This window comes from Schistocerca cancellata, chromosome 6 (genome assembly GCF_023864275.1).
Source record: "Schistocerca cancellata isolate TAMUIC-IGC-003103 chromosome 6, iqSchCanc2.1, whole genome shotgun sequence".
Lineage (NCBI taxonomy): Eukaryota > Metazoa > Arthropoda > Insecta > Orthoptera > Acrididae > Schistocerca > Schistocerca cancellata.
Genome location: NC_064631.1, coordinates 174415862 through 174421439, shown reverse-complemented (window position 1 = coordinate 174421439; position 5578 = coordinate 174415862).

Below are 5578 nucleotides of genomic sequence, written 5' to 3'. Positions count from 1 at the left end.
AAAGGTCCTATCACGCTTCCTTGCGGTACTCCCGAAATTACCTCTACATCTGCAGATTTTGAACCGTTAAGAATGACATGTTGTGTTCTTTCTTCTAGGAAATCCTGAATCCAATCACAAACCTGGTCCGATATTCCGTAAGCTCGTATTTTTTTCATTAAACGTAAGTGCGGAACCGTATCAAATGCCTTCCTGAAGTCCAGGAATACGGCATCAATCTGCTCGCCAGTGTCTACGGCACTGTGAATTTCTTGGGCAAATAGGGCGAGCTGAGTTTCACATGATCTCTGTTTGCGGAATCCATGTTGGTTATGATGAAGGAGATTTGTATTATCTAAGAACGTCATAATACGAGAACACAAAACATGTTCCTTTATTCTACAACAGATTGACGTAAGCGAAATAGGCCTATAATTATTCGCATCTGATTTATGACCCTTCTTGAAAATGGGAACGACCTGCGCTTTCTTCCAGTCGCTAGGTACTTTACGTTCTTCCAGCGATCTACGATAAATTGCTGATAGAAAGGGGGCAAGTTCTTTAGCATAATCACTGTAGAATCTTAAGGGTATCTCGTCTGGTCCGGATGCTTTTCCGCTACTAAGTGATAGCAGTTGTTTTTCAATTCCGATATCGTTTATTTCAATATTTTCCATTTTGGCGTCCGTGCGACGGCTGAAGTCAGGGACCGTGTTACGATTTTCCGCAGTGAAACAGTTTCGGAACACTGAATTCAGTATTTCTGCCTTTCTTCGGTCGTCCTCTGTTTCGGTGCCATCGTGGTCAACGAGTGACTGAATAGGGGATTTAGATCCGCTTACCGATTTTACATATGACCAAAACTTTTTAGGGTTCTTGTTTAGATTGTTTGCCAATGTTTTATGTTCGAATTCGTTGAATGCTTCTCTCATTGCTCTCTTTACGCTCTTTTTCGCTTCGTTCAGCTTTTCCTTATCAGCTATGATTCGACTACTCTTAAACCTATGATGAAGCTTTCTTTGTTTCCGTAGTACCTTTCGTACATGATTGTTATACCACGGTGGATCTTTCCCCTCGCTTTGGACCTTAGTCGGTACGAACTTATCTAAGGCGTACTGGACGATGTTTCTGAATTTTTTCCATTTTTGTTCCACATCCTCTTCCTCAGAAATGAACGTTTGATGGTGGTCACTCAGATATTCTGCGATTTGTGCCCTATCACTCTTGTTAAGCAAATATATTTTCCTTCCTTTCTTGGCATTTCTTATTACACTTGTAGTCATTGATGCAACCACTGACTTATGATCACTGATACCCTCTTCTACATTCACGGAGTCGAAAAGTTCCGGTCTATTTGTTGCTATGAGGTCTAAAACGTTAGCTTCACGAGTTGGTTCTCTAACTATCTGCTCGAAGTAATTCTCGGACAAGGCAGTCAGGATAATGTCACAAGAGTCTCTGTCCCTGGCTCCAGTTCTGATTGTGTGACTATCCCATTCTATACCTGGTAGATTGAAGTCTCCCCCTATTACAATAGTATGATCACGAAACTTCTTCACGACGTTCTGCAGGTTCTCTCTGAGGCGCTCAACTACTACGGTTGCTGATGCAGGTGGTCTATAGAAGCATCCGACTATCATATCTGACCCACCTTTGATACTTAGCTTAACCCAGATTATTTCACATTCGCATTCGCTAATAACTTCACTGGATATTATTGAATTCTTTACTGCTATAAATATTCCTCCACCATTGGCGTTTATCCTATCCTTGCGGTATATATTCCATTCTGTGTCTAGGATTTCGTTACTGTTCACTTCCGGTTTTAACCAACTTTCCGTTCCTAATACTATATGCGCACTATTTCCTTCAATAAGAGATACTAATTCAGGAACCTTGCCCTGGATACTCCTGCAGTTTACCAATATTACGTTAACTTTTCCTGTTTTTGGTCTCTGAGGACGGACGTTCTTTATCAACGATGATAATGTCCTCTCTGGTAAGCCGTCAGGTATTTTATCGTTTCGCCCAAGGGGGGGGTCCCTCTAACCTAAAAAAAACCCGTGTGCACGCCACACGTACTCTGCTACCCTAGTAGCTGCTTCCGGTGTGTAGTGCACGCCTGACCTGTCTAGGGGGGCCCTACAGTTCTCCACCCAATAACGGAGGTCGATGAATGTGCAACCATTATAGTCGCAGAGTCGTCTGAGCCTCTGGTTTAGACCCTCCACACGGCTCCAAACCAGAGGACCGCGATCGACTCTGGGCACTATGCTGCAGATATTAAGCTCAGCTTGCACTCCGCGTGCGATGCTGGTTGTCTTCACCAAATCAGCCAGCCGCCGGAAGGAACCAAGGATGGCCTCAGAACCCAAGCGGCAGGCGTCATTCGTTCCAACATGTGCTACTATCTGCAGCCGGTCACACCCAGTGCGTTCAATAGCTGCCGGAAGGGCCTCCTCCACATTACGGACGAGACCCCCCGGCAAGCACACCGAGTGCACACTGGCATTCTTCCCCGACCTACCCGCTATTTTCCTGAGGGGCTCCATAACCCGCCTAACGTTGGAGCTCCCTATAACTAATAGGCCCGCCCTCTGTGACTGTCGGGACCTTGCCGGAGAATCGGCCACTGGCCCAACAGGCGAGGCATCCTGTGGTGGCTCGGAAACGATGTCATCACCACTAGGAAGCACCCCGTACCTGTTGGAAAGGGGTAAGGCAGCTGCCACGCGGCCAGATCCCACCTTCGCCTTTCGGCCAGGCACGCGAGAGCCCACCACTGTCCGCCATTCACCCTGGAGTGATGGCTGACCGGTAAGATGCTCACTGCCGGAAGACGCAGCGACATCAGGGGTTCCATGTGATTCCAAGGCCACCGAAGTAGGCATAGGTCTCACCACAGTTGCCCCAACGCCACTACGAGCCGACGCCTGCGCCTCGAGCTCGATGAGCCTAACAGACAAAGCCTCCACCTGCCCCCGAAGAGTGGCCAATTCTCCTTGCGTCCGCTCACAACAACAAAATTTCAAAACTCCGCCATCTCTCTCCCCACATCCACCACTGCTGGCGACTCACCTCCAACTGCGCAACGCTACGCGCTGTTCACATCCAGCTGCCGCTGCCCAACACTACAATGGCAGACAACAATGCAAACTAGCCACAGACTGCACACAGCACAGCCATTGATTTTCATATAGAGCGCTACGTAACGTTGCCAATAAGAAAACATAAACAGCCTACTTACATAAAGAAAACATAAACAGCCTACTTACAACCTTACAACACTTCAGCTCAACACTGTTATTTACTCGTTGTCACTAGGGCTTCCTTCCACTGGTAAACAGGCAATGCACTCCTCTGCCGTAGGACTGCAGAAGTGCTTCAGTTCTAACAAATCATTCAGTGTTGTCCTTTTGATACATAATGCCATCGCATGCAGCTGTTGAGGCGTAACAACCCTGTTGTACTGTTTGTCCTCAGATTTCTTTCAAGTAACATAAAACAAATAAATGACGGGAAAAATTACTATTCAAGGCTCCAAATGATGCATTCATTCATGAGAGGGTATTTTAACAAATAACGTAATAAACTCACCATGCAGCTTTCGTGGTGTCTGCTGTACGACTGTCTCAGGAACGCCAGTTCAAAATTTTCACGGATATGGTGTACAGTATTGCAATTAACCGCTGGACAAGAAGGCTTGTCTTCCTGCAGTAGCTATTCAGAAATGCTCGCAATCTATGAAACATCTCCTTCTTGCAATTAATAGCATCAGCAATCTCATGCCTCCTATGATCCACCAGCTTACACATTGCCTTCTGATTTATCAGACCCATATAGTTATTACACTATAGGTACGAATGACAAAAAATGACTCTGAGCACTGTGCGACTTAACTTCTGAGGTCATCAGTCGCCTAGAACTTAGAACTATGTAAACCTAACTAACCTAAGGACATCACACACATCCATGCCCGAGGCAGGATTCGAACCTGCGACCGTAGCGGTCGCTCGGTTCCAGACTGTAGCGCCTAGAACCGCACGGCCAGGCACGAACGACCTTCTGCTAGAAATGTCACCCACAGGTGATCAATATCTCACTCATCTGCACCATTAAATTGCAAAATGAGAACACAGTAAATTTTTTATTCTGTCCAGGACTGGAATCATACAATACACTGAGTTCACCCGCAGCCAGGCAATATTTCCTAACAAAAAATGCCACACTTAACACACTTCAGCAGGTCCTTTGTTGGGAAATGCTTCATTGTATGTATAAAATACAGATCACCCAGTGGAAAGCAAACGAACATTGAACGAATAAAATGATAGCTGCCTGTGATAATTTGCTTCCTTGGTTGAAATATTAGGAGACAATAATTCTTCTGGTAATCCCTACAGATTGCTTGCTTTCTTGATCACTGCTTTTCTTCTACAAACTTAGCCCGTTCGGAAATACGGCATTGTAAGTTTAAGTACAAAAGGAGATAAAAAAAGCTCTGAGTAGAAATTCGATCTTGACTGCTCTTCCCCAGCACCGAGTGGACATTGACAGTTTTTCCCAATTAAATCAAAACTTTAACACAGATGTTCAAGCACTTTGATCGTTTTCACACAAAAAAATCTTGCCACATTATAGTAATGTAGGAGTCATCCCTGCCGGCCGCGGTGGCTGAGTGGTTCTACGCGCTTCAGTCCAAAACCACGCGGCTGCTCGGTCGCAGGTTCGAATACTGCCTCGGGCATGGATGTGTGTGATGTCCTTAGGTTTAAGCAGTTCTACGTTTAGAGGACTGATGACCTCAGATGTTAAGTTCCATAGTACTTAGAGCAATTTGAAGCATTTGAATTTAAAATCGTCCCTATCTGAAATGACATCTCTGAATCGGCCACTACTAATACTAATACTAATACTAATGTATTTACCTGATATAAGTATGCGGTATAACAGTGTCCGGATCCCTTAAGCTAGTATTTAACAGTGTTAATTTGCCGGAATTCCCGAGTTTAAAACATAGTTGGTGTGAAATAACATGCCTTTGCGTTCAGCTGTCAGATGCTACGAATTAAATTTAGTCAGTGATGTACTTTATTCCCTATTTTATCAAAGTACTACAGATACTGAATTCCTGTTACAGTTTATGTTTCTATATGGTTCCAACCCAGGCAGCAATTAATGTTTATTAACACGATTGATTTGAGTTGTTAGAACACGAACCTGTTAACGCACGTCAGGAAATATATACATTCTGTTCACTTAGTCTGTGAATGACATTTACATAAAGCGTATTTGCATTACTTGTCCACACATGCACTTTCGGCAGCTAACGGTTACACATCAGTAATCAATACTACAGCACCTCTTATAAAAGTTGTATAATTATATATCTGTGTATACACATCAAAAAAGTTTTGCATCACCTCGGTTCCAAGAATTCAGGAACCTGTACAGAAAATTGGAATAGAGATAAACATAAAAATCATTTCCGCCCTTTTTATTGCTCATGAAAACCACACATTGCATGTTGTACCACCATACAGTGAGACCATCAGAGATGGTGGTCCAGACTGCTGTACACAATGTGTCAATGTGTTGC